The sequence below is a fragment of the Crinia signifera genome, chromosome 6 (assembly GCF_055691185.1).
Source record: "Crinia signifera chromosome 6, ASM5569118v1, whole genome shotgun sequence".
NCBI lineage: Eukaryota > Metazoa > Chordata > Amphibia > Anura > Myobatrachidae > Crinia > Crinia signifera.
The window spans coordinates 117545722-117557934 of record NC_139222.1 but is presented as its reverse complement, the minus strand read 5'-3'; the positions used below and the strand labels follow the sequence as shown (position 1 = coordinate 117557934).

Sequence of the window (12213 nt, the reverse complement as noted above, 5' to 3'; positions counted from 1 at the left end):
AGTACCATTATTAGTTCTTACCTAGACTCATGCCTTTGTCAATTTGCAGCCAGCAAATGTAAGGATCCTAGTGAAAACATGCTTCTATGTAAATGAAAACGGACAATTTGCTCCGATATCTACATCCGTTTAACTTTTAGTAAGCGCTGCTCACATCCTACATTACGAGATGCTTTGTAACGCCTCTCTAGCATCAGTTGAGAGGATTGTGACTACCCCAAAAATGTATTTGGCAGATCAGGTCAGGTCAGATTGCCTACGGGTCTGTGGAAACATCACATGTGAGCAGCTGATCTGCCATATAAACACAGTAGGCTATTACAGTATGTGAAGAATGAATGCTGAAATTGACAATCACACTGTGGTTTACATTACTATAAGAGCAATCACACAGACAAGTGAAGTGCCACAATAGAAAGGTGTGTGGAAAAGTCTGGATCTTATGAAAAGTGCATTACTTAGGGTATTAAGCCAATTGCAGCTTTACGGTTCAGAGCCTTTGCATTTTGTCACCACAGGCTGGTCATATTCCCACATCAATAGCAGTCTTTTTTAAAGTCATACTTACATACATACATACATACATACATACATACATACAAAAAGGGGGTTGCCGGAGTGCGCTATAATGAATACCACCTAGCCAAATCACAATCAGTACATTTCACTGGTATTCTTATCAGAAATTAAGTAGTTCTTTCATCCGTTTTCCAAAATAAGAAGGAGACTCCTATTAGGATAAGTGATCCTTTATTCATAAAACCCAACGCGTTTTGTCGCACAGGTCTGTGCATAAGCTCCACCCACTTAGGGCCAAATGGGATATAGTAATCCAATCCACCTCGAGCTTTGCCTCAACGGGTAGTGAACCAAAATACTGTAAACTAATCCGCTGCACTCACCACACTATATAAAATAAACCCCACGCCGACATGGATAGTGGAGTAATGAAAAAAAGTCGGATGACGCGTTCCGCTGCGCTCGCCACGCTTCAGGGTGGCGTGGATAGTGGGGGGGGTGCGTTAAATCTATTTTTGGGACATACAATCATATTATTGTATACCTAATGTCATGGCATCGCACACCCTATAAAATCGCATGCGATTTTGCGGGACATGCGATGCGATATTGTGGTGTAAAATGAAAAAAAAAATGACATGGAAAAAAAAAAATCGCATCGCATGCCGCTACAATGTCCGATGCGATGCGATTTCCCTATGGTGCTGTACGTAGAAAATCTGGGCACCGTGCTAGGAAACAAGTACCAGAAAAACTTTTGTAATTTTTTTAGTCACCATTAAAATATACTAATTTAAAATACAGGGACACATTGCAGAACACATTGGACCCCTCCCCAATAACTAATTGGGCATTTAAAGTTTCAATTCGTTTTTTCGGGAAAGTAATTACATTTTTGGGAGTGAAATATAGAATTTGCCTCAAATTAGATTATGCATCCCAAATATAGTGAAACCATTTGAGTCAGGGGTCCTCAAATTATTTTGCTCTGGGACCCCATCAGACAATAAAAATAATTATGGGAAACCATCAGACACTAAAAATAATTACAGGACCCCAGCAAGTGACTGCAGAAGGTCATCACATCACATGTGTAGGCAGCAGACAGCTCATACATGGCAGCATTGTGGAGGCACAAAATGATGGGAGAAGTCTAAAATAACAGACTCCTTGAATCACTCATGCCCCTTTCAGACCGCACCTTGTAAACGGTATATTGCCGTTTTTTTACCGTTTTAAAACGGTAATCTGTGCGGTCTGAAAGGTGCAGGACCACTTAACCGGTTAGAAAATACTGTTTTTTCTAACCGGTTAAAATGCAGGGTTTTACCCGTTTCAGAACCGGTATTTTAGGCTCAAAATTGGGTTCTGAAACGGTATTTAGGACCCAGCCAATGAGCTGGGTCCTAAATTCAGCCCAGTGAATATTTAATGAGCGCTCATTAAATATTCACAGCACTGGAGCCGCCCCGCGCCCCCCCCCCACGCGCGTGTTGACACACCCCCCCCCCCCCCGCGTCGACCTACCCCCGTGCAGCCGGTACCTCCGTTGTGGATCCCGGCACTGCAGTTCTGTATGGTCGGAAGCACTTATGAAAAAAGTGTATTTCAGAAAATGGCTGCCCCATAGGAAAACCCGTTTAAAAAAACTGTCTTTCGTATGGGGGCAGCCATTTTCCAAAAGTCACTTTTCTTATAAGAAAAGTGACTTTTGGAAAATGGCTGCCCACATACGAAAGACAGTTTTTTTAAACGGGTTTTCCGATGGGGCAGCCATTTTCTGAAAGACACTTTTTTTCATAAGTGCTTCCGACCATACAGAACTGCAGTGCCGGGATCCACAACGGAGGTACCGGCTGCACGGGGGTAGGTCGACATGGGGGGGGGGGGCGTCGACACGTGCGCGCGGGGGTGTCGACACGCGCGCGGGGGTGTCGACACGCGCGCGGGGGTGTCGACACGCGCGCGGGGGGAGGGGGGAGCTGCACAGAGGGGAGGGCTGAAGGCTGCACTGGCTTTGACCCTGTATTTGGAAAGTTTCCAAACGGGTCTGCCAATGTCAAAAAATCGGCACTTAAACGGTAATATACCGTTTAAGAGCTGCGGTGTGAAAGGGGTTTTATCTGGCAGACCCGTTTTTGGAAACGTTTTCAAATACAGGGTCAAAGCCAGTTATGCGGTCTGAAAGCAGCATCACTGAGATGAAAAAAGTAATCAAACTGATGGTCAGCAACATGGAGTCGCGACCCCACAATGAGAAGGTTGGGACCCACAGTTTGAGAACCACTGATTTAAGTCAAAATAATATTCAAACATTTTTCACTCTAAAATGGCTGTAAATTACCCCACAAGCACCTTTTATTTCTCGTAATTATTTGTTTTATTTCTATATAATTTGAAGCTCAAATCAGCCATTTGGTACTTTTTTAAACATCTATTAAATTTCATTTTTCCCCACTAATGTCCCTCTATAGGACTCTGCTAATGAAACGGACACTTCTCCTGTAGCTGATAATTTGCACCCCAGCACTGTAATTAAGCATTTCAAATTGTATTGAAGAATTCTCCGGAGTGTGCTTGTGTGCGATTGACTACAAGTTTCATGAAACAACTCACACCTAAATGGATTGTGCAATTTTAAGGATGCACATGTGACTTAACAAATACCTCATGCTGTGTGACATATCTGTGCTTAAAGAAGGATATCCTTAAAACCTGCCATGAATAGCGAGATTGGGAAACACTACACAAGATATTGGGGTTTATTCTAGTTCATTCTTTCTGACAAAATCCTTCTTAGATGGACAAAACCATGTGCACTGCGGGTGGGGCAGATGTAACTTGTGCAGAGAGAATTAGATTTGGGTGAGGTTTTTCTTCAAAGTGAGATCTATATTGCAGTGTAAAATAAAGCAGTCAGTATTTTCCCTGCACAGAAACAAAATAACTCACCCAAATCTAATTCTATCTGCACATGTTACATCTGCCCCCCTGCAGTGCACATGGTTTTGACCATCTAAGAAGGATTTTGTCAGAAAGAATGAACTAGAATAAACCCCATTGTCTGGTAGTCACAAACGACTAACCACTAAAATTGCCACACATCTCAAAATAGTTTTTGATACCAGAACGAAATTCTGGTATAGGTACATCACGGATTATCTGGCACCTCTTTTAGTGTGTGCACATCAGGTGCTAGAGGGCAAATAGGCTGCGGGAGGGTTCAGTTAGTCCACAGGGTAGAGTTAGCTGCAGGGTGTGGGTAGTCAGGATGGAGGTTCAAGTGCTGCAGTTAGCGCTGAGTTAGGCTGCAGAAGGGCTCAGGTAGGCAGCAGGAACAAGTCCGGCTGTTGCAGGGTGCCAGATTATCAATGGTGTAGCTGTAATTTTAAAACAGTATCTAACAATAGGCCATTTGCTTGTAAATGCTGGAAAACAAAAACTGTACATCCGTTTAATTTAGCCAACTTGTCTGAATGGCCGCGTCTGGCTATTTTATATAAATTCTTATAGCTCCCCTATAAATGCACGCACTTAACATAATTAAGCTGAGAAGAGGCGAGTCTGCTCCTAGGAGATTGCAATGTACAGGGGATATGGGGGGAGAAAATGGGCAGAAAATGGCAGAGACTGCTGATTTATGTGAATTTTATGGGCATGCTATTAGGCTGGGGACACACTGCTGATGTGTAGATGGATTGGTAAATCTGTATGCTTACACAACTGGCCAGTTGATGCATCGCTCATGATGTTACAACTGGTCATGCGTTTGACTTTGCTCACCCAGTAGTAGTAGTACGAGGTGGTGATTCAATAGAGCAGTGGTTCCCAACCCTGGTCCTCAAGTACCCCCAACAGTGCACGTTTTGCAGGTCTCCACACAGAATCAGTGAAATAATTAGCTCCACCTGTGGATCTTTTAAAATGTGCCTGAATAATCTGTGAACCTGCTGGGTGACCAGGAAAACGTGCACTGTTGGGGGTACTTGAGGACCAGGGTTGGGAACCACTGTAATAGAGTATAATGAAGAGAAAGGTTTTGAGAGAGCATTTAAAAGACTAAAGGTTAATAGAGGGTCTGGTCAGGCAGGATAGGGAGCTCCATAATAATTGGAATGGCAATTAAAGAGGAGCGATACAAATAAGAGGAACTGCTCAGGTTATGCAAGATGCAGGGTACTAGAATGAACAATAATTATATTATGCACCTATTCCATTAGTTACTGGCTCTAATCTATACAGTGACCTTGGATATAATGCAAGATCTTGTATAGAAAAGGTACCAATGGCACATGTATCTGGATTTGAATAGCTTTGACATAGTGGCAGGCCCGGCGACAGGGGGGGGGGTCAAAGGGGACAGCTGACCCGGGCCCCGACCATCGGAGGGGCCCCAGAATCAGCCACACATCCGTGCAGTAAGCCGCCCGGTACCCGATTGCTGTGGACGGCTGATACAAACCCCCCCCCCCCCCCAACAAGAATAGGTACTCTTTACCTAGAAGGGCGCCAGCGATTGAAATCGCGGTCATCGGGGGTAAAAATCGCGGTCATCGCGGGCAAATCCGGATGGCCGCGATGCCCGCGATGACCGCGATTTTCCCATAGGGAACAATGTTAAAAAGGCTGATTGACCGCGATTTGACTGTTAAATGCCTCAATGGACCCGATTTGGCCATAGAAATCAATGTTAAATGGGCCACAGAGCCCATTAACCCTTAAATGTCCCCCCCAATTTTTAACGCCACCCCACGATCCACGCGAACCCAAAGCGTGGCGAGCGCAGCGAGCCCGCGAGGGGCGGCGGTACGCGTCCTCCGACCTTTTCATGCCCTACTATCCACTAGGGCGTGGAGTGAGAATATAATAGTGTGGCGAGCGCAGCGAGCCACCGAGCCCGAAGCATGGCGAGCGCAGCGAGCCCCGCGAGGGGACGCGGATACCTTCACAGTTATACGCGTCCCCTCGCGGGCTTCACAGGTGTCCGTGGCGACGCCGACACCTGTGAAGCCCGCGAGGGGACGCGTCTACCTGTGAAGGTATCCGCTGCGCTCGCCACACTTCGGGCTCGCTGCGCTCGCCACACTATTATATTCTCACTCCACGCCCTAGTGGATAGTAGGGCATGAAAAGGTCGGAGGACGCGTACCGCTGCGCTCGCCACGCTTCGGGTTCGCGTGGATCGTGGGGTGGCGTTAAAAATTGGGGGGGACATTTAAGGGTTAATGGGCTCTGTGGCCCATTTAACATTGATTTCTATGGCCAAATCGGGTCCATTGAGCCATTTAACAGTAAAATCGGGTCCATCGCGCCTTTTAACATTGATTCCTATGGGAAATCGGGAGCATCGCGTCGCGGGCATCGCGGGTACATTTATGGCCGGCCGCGACGCGACCGACACGATTTCCATGTTTAACATGGGTTTCAATGGGAAATCGCGGGCATCGCGTCGGTCGCGTCGCGGCCAGACATAAATGTACCCGCGATGCCCGCGACGGGCGCCCTTCTAGGTAAAGAGTACCCAAGAATATATGCGGCCACGGCGCTGCAGACTCGGGAGGGGAAGCTTCCTGGGAATGCCTGTCAGAACATGCAGCTTCCGGACGCCGCTTACACACACTGACATGAGCGCCGCAGCAGCATGGGCTCATGTCAGTGTGTGTAAATGCGCAGCGGCCGGGAGCTGCGTGTTTAAACAGGCATCCCCAGGAAGCTTCCCCTCCTGAGTCTAAGGCGCAAGTATGCTTGTTGGAGGGGTAGGGGGTGGGTGTTATGTGTCAGCCGCCCACAGCAATCGAGTGCCGGGTGGCTGACTGCAGGGGCTGGGGGGCCCCAGAAATATCAAATTATGGGGCCCCAAGATTTCTGTGGCCGGCCCTGCATTGTGGTATCATTTATTTGATCAAAACTTTTACTAAGCAAAGAAAAACAGAAAAGTATGTGGTATAAGCAGAGGAAATAATTAGGCCGTTATAGACCGACCACTTCCCTATTCTATAGTTACTTTGCCATCAGTAATAGCTGCAAGAGCTGGAAGGATCATCTACAAAGCGATGCTACTAGGACCATCTTTTCCTATAGGAACAGTAGTCACATTGGCTAAAGTCTATGCAGATTAGGTATTGTGTTGGTCCATCATGTAACTTCACTGGCTTGGTTACATATTGCACTAAAACTAGTACAGGTTATGTATCCCTTGTGTGCTAAAACCCTACTTGCTAGCACTACTGGGGAAATAACATATAACCTAACTAAATATGTGCAAGGACATCATTGCTTGGTATTCAAGTTCAGTACCTGAGATTGTATACAAACTTCGTTTTATGTTTTAAAACCTTGTTTCATGCACAGATAAAATGCATTTGTGTGTATTTCATGTGCTTGATGTGTTTGTACAACATAAATGCGAGATACCTCAAAATACCTCATTCAAAATATAAAAATATTCCAAAATATTAAATAATCCAAAATTCTTCTGGTCACGAGCATTTTGGATAAGGGATACTCAACCTGTACCACAACCATCCACATACTGCATACTAAATTACAGTCAATGGGGCAGATGTATTAAGCCTTAACAAGAGATAAATGCAAGAGGTAAAGAAATAAATGTCCAGCCAATCAGCTCCTTACTGACTTTTTTCTAACACAACCTGTAACATGGTAGTTAGGATGTGATTGGCTGGACATTTATCTCTCTTTATGACCCTTGCATTTATCTCTTGTTAAGGCTTAATACATCTGCCCCAATGTTACATATCCTTCCACTTGCAACTCTGTCTTGAGCACAGCTAAACCTCACACACAATGTGGAAGACATGTGTAGTTTACCAATGATAAGAATCTTAATGAAGTGACCCCCACTTGTGCCTTGGCAGAAGGAAATGCTGCGTTACTATCAAAAGAGTAAACACTCCCGCTTATCTACATTTCCTAGTTTTACAGAGAACATTCATAGAAAATGTAGACAGTGGTGGCTGTGCCACGTTTTTTGATGTACAGACAAGTTTCTTAACATTTTTAATATTCAGGTAAAAGTATTGTTGTTATCTGAAACTAGGGAAGCCAATCCCGGGGCTTTTTTTTTCAATCCCGGAATTTGGGATTGAAAAATGCCCAATCCCAGAATTCGGGGATTGGCTTCCCTAATAAAAAAAACCCACCTGGCCACCACGCATATTTACTTACATGTGCGGCACGGGTGGGCAGTGAAGATGGGCGATTGAGCCGGGTGGGCAATGCAGCCTTCTGATGGAGACGGGAGGGCAGTGCGTCCAGGACTAGGCAGGCTGTGTGTCCTGCGCAGCATGACAGCGCAGAGCCTCACTGCCGGGGACGGGAGAAGCAGGGCAGCATCTGAGCACCAGCTCAGACAATGCACGGCACTAGACTGTGCGTGCAGAGTCTACTCCCAAAATTCCGGGATTGGAAACAATTTCCAATCCTGGCGTTTTAGGGGCCAAATCATGGGATCCCGCGAGTGGCCACCCTATCTGATTGGTCGACAGTGACTACAGATGGAGCTAACCTTGTCTTTGCAGGGGATGGCAGCAGAATCGCCAGCCGGCATCTGCTCTGCGAAAGGGGACGCACGCGCGCGAGATGCGCGCGTCCCCTTCCGACGGCGCTGCCCCCGGGTCCCCGCCGGCGGTCACCTGGGGTCCCCACCGCCTCCCTTAACCCTGTCCGTCTCCCTGAAGCGGAGACGGACAGGGTTCCCACCGCCTGGAAACTGAGACTCAGTCAGATGGAGCGCCTCCCTGCTGGCGGATCACCAACGGAGACAGTCTGGCGATTCCCCAGCAAGAGGGAGCCCGGCTCCATCTGTAGGTCAACATCTTAAAATGTCAAACATAACCATGGTCGACATTTACAAAAGGTCAACACAAGCTTATGGTCGGCATCAATATGGTCGACATGAGTTTTCCACGTTTTTCTTTTAACAAGAGTTTTTTTTTTTATAATTTACTATCCAAGTGGGCATAGAGTGGGAATATAATACAGGTCCATCAACCATCAAAGTTAACAAGTTACTTTCTTTCAGCTACCAGAGATCTTCAACTCACAATGGAACATTTTTGGGAGAGTGTAAACTATGACAGCATATAGCAGATCAGCATGGCAACAGGGCTGACCTCTCCATGTCACTCATTAAATTATAAAACCTATACATTTTTTGTCAATTTTGAGAAATAAAAAAAAAAAAAAAAAAAAAAAAAGTATGATAACGTCCCTTAATAGCTCTATAACATGGCAAGTTGCTCCATAACTAGTAGTATAGTTGCTTTTTAAAACACACATTGATTTGTACAGTATAAGAACACTGACCTAAATACATAATGGCCAAGTCATGTTACAGCTACGGTGACCTGTCTTTGAAACTATTCACAATGTGACACAGCAGAAGTCTGAGAAAGAACAATGAGTGAAACGTGTCTTGGCATCATTATACAATGTGGCATACATTATACATGAAGCTCTTTCTACCAGAAATAATTTATTTAATACGGAACTAGTGCTTTAATTCTGGGTTTTGAAGGTATTCTGTACAAACCTCTTTACTATGAATTTTAAAAACAGACCTGATAAAAAAATCATCTTATTTTAGATGTGATTTTCAATTATGCAGCTCTAAAGTGCATTAACAGCAGATACAGTAGATGTGATCTTTTCTGCACGTGTGGTATAGTGCCCTCACAGTTGGGAATCCAACGGTCAGTATACGGACATTGGAATCATTGGTCGGTGCTCTGACAGGGGTGAGAACGCAATGAAGCCCCTTGTGGGCTCGGTGGCTCGCTGCGCTCTCCACAGGTTATATTCTCCATGCATGGGACAATAGCACCTGTAAGTCTGGATCCCGACTGTCGGGCATTTAACATCGGGATTCCGATGTTGGTACACTGACCGTCAGAATCCCGTCTGTCGTGAGGGCATCCGGCACCCCTCTTCTGCAGTACTAACATTGTTCTATACAGTATGTATATAGATTACTAAAAAATAACTGGGTAAAAAGTATCACTGCCAACATGTTTAGGAGGGGGGTTGATATATTAACTGGTGGCAGGTTCTATTTAAGAATAAAAAGTTAATGTATCAAGAGGGGGAGAGACCAATAGAGCAGTTGCTCATAGCAGCCAATCAGCTTTAAGGAGGCATTTATCAGAAACATTCTCTAAAATGATAGGTAGATAGTGATTGGTTGTTATCGGCAACATCTCCACATTTTTCATTGCTAGAAACATCAACCCCTAAGGGGAGTATTCAATCCGTGACAATTTTTTTAACAGTCAGAACAATCAGTACTTTTTTGCAGATTTTCGGTTGAATTTACATTTGACCTATTAGTAATTCAAGTGCCGATTTTTCAACTGTATCAAAAAATCATCTGTTTTTCAACTATATTTTGCCGATGAAAATTCGACTTTAAACAAAGTCGAATCTGTATCCATCGGAAAAGCCATCCTAAAACGCATTCAACAGGGATGGCAGAAAAATCAGGACAAACACAGGATGTGCCCAGCATCCACAAGTATCACAGATACCTACTTTATATTACATGCATCCAATCTAGAATGTACCGTACCTCAGCACATACAGATTTACAGGCAAGCAGGAGATAGTGGATTGTTTTTATATATGCACAGTGCAGGTTAAAAGCAGCTTTATATTAAATGCATAGAAAATGCCAAATCCATACTACAGTATATACAAGAAAAAGTTAAATCCATAGTAAATACAAAGAAAAAACAACTGTAGCCACAACAAAGTAGCATACAAATTTTGAAGTTGAACTGGCTGGATTTTTTTATGAATTTTGAATGGATCCAGATTTTTATGACTGAAGTGTTGATATGGCAAGATCCAGATTATTTTTATGGGAATTAAATAGAGAACCAGAAGGTTTTCTTTGAAATTGGACATGGCTTTTTCTGTATAAATGGATCAGAATTTTCCTTTATATATAGCACAGCAAAATTCATAGATGTTCGAATTTAGTATGAACCCAGCCTTTTCTATATATTTTGTATTCATCTTCCCGTAAAACAGAGAAGACCTTTTGAGGGAAATTTACTAACATGGGATTTCACATGGGATGTGGGTTGCTATGGGCAACCAATCAGATACTATCTAGTATCTTAGAAGGTGTTAAATAAATAAATAAGGAGCAGATTCTAGGAGAGATGCACTAAAGGAAAAATGCTGTAAAAACTCAGTTATTGGAGTTTTTACCGCTATTTGGTATGCAGGAAAACCCGCATACCCCCATTGCTGTGGGGGGTATCGCCATACTGAAACCCACCGCTGCCCCGCATGGACACCCCACCCACCCCCTCACCTGTGTCTGCATATGCAAGTAGTATTGCTGCAGCAGCCAGCGAAGGGGGGCGAAGTGAGGCAGTGGATGTTACTGCACCCCACCCTCCGATTGGTTGCCCATAGCAACATCGCATGTGAAATAGAACTGCTGGTTTAGTACATTTTTCCCTCTGTGTCTTAAAATGCCATGTACATATCTGGGTACCCTTCCAGGACTTTAATCTCATTGTGGAATGCTTTTGAACTTGATCACAAACACCATTTCTTAGAAATTTCAAAATTCCTAATACATATGCAGTTATAAATACAAAATAAGAACAACGGATCTATAAAAAACACTACATTTATTTATCTACAAAAGACTATGTTATAGGCTTTTATAACATCACACTAAAATAGCGAATTTCTGATCCCTATAAAGAACAGGCCCACCATTACTGCAGTCCTATGCTCCATCTGCAAAGATGAATGAATGATCACTGGTTTTTCTCTGTATTCCTACTGGAAACTAACCACCGCATGAAAAGCTATGGTAAAGCTCTTATTACCAAATGAATACAAATGTAGTAGCATTTGTTTTTTTTATCAGATTAGGGAGATGTCTTATTTGAAGTAAGAACTAGGTAAAGCTATGCTATTGTATAATTTATTACCAATGCCCTTTGCACCAGAGATCTGTCAGGAGCACCGTGCACAGATCACTGAGAAGCCAAAAGGTGTACTGTAGGTGAACTAGTGAAGAGGAAATAGAAAAGGAACATCCATTCACCCCCGGGCATAGCAACTGTCTGTCGTCTCCATTCACTGCCGAATGTTAGACTAATCCACCCCCGTGCTCTAATAACACCATATAACATAATATAGCCCCTAACCGGTGCCTGGTGACAATACCTAATATACACTACAACCCGAGAAGCATATAGCCGCTATAACCCCAGGTTATCTTACTAGTGTCCACCATTGTATGGCTATTTGCCCATATATTCTGTGCCCCCCGTACCTTGCTTGCGGATCACGGCACAGCATCAGCTGCTCTCTCCTCCTCCTCCTGCCCCAGCCTGCGCCCGGCCCAGTGACGTCACTGACAGTCCGCCCCGCCGCCGCCGCCATTAGCAGGGGAAGACTCGTCTGTTTCCCCGCTATTGGTAAACGTAAACAACATGATTCTCATATTATTTTTTATCATTGACATTTTTAATTTGCTGCCGGGTGTACACTGACTGACTGGCTTCTATACGTGTGCAGTGTTACATACTCCTCGTATTTTCTTTACGTCCGTGCCTAGTGTCACTCCCTGACGTACATTGTAATAGTATTCAAATTAACAGACGTCATCTTCATTCTGTAATAGTTTAGAATGGGCTGCCCACACTG

At 44.3% G+C, this 12213-nt stretch overlaps 1 protein-coding gene across 7 annotated transcripts in view; it reads right to left on the bottom strand.

Annotated features, from left to right (window-relative positions):
- The window catches only part of ATP6V0A1 (ATPase H+ transporting V0 subunit a1), a 77566-nt gene extending 65571 nt beyond the window's left edge, over positions 1-11995 (bottom strand). For 5 of the 7 annotated variants that reach the window (XM_083146915.1, XM_083146916.1, XM_083146917.1 and 2 more), the window contains exon 1: positions 11840-11994. The gene's annotated coding sequence lies outside the window, so the exon portion shown is untranslated. Of the gene's footprint in view, positions 1-11839 lie in introns of all 7 variants that reach the window. The other 2 variants (XM_083146912.1, XM_083146919.1) reach the window with 1 other exon arrangement.
- Positions 11996-12213: the final 218 nt, after the last annotated feature.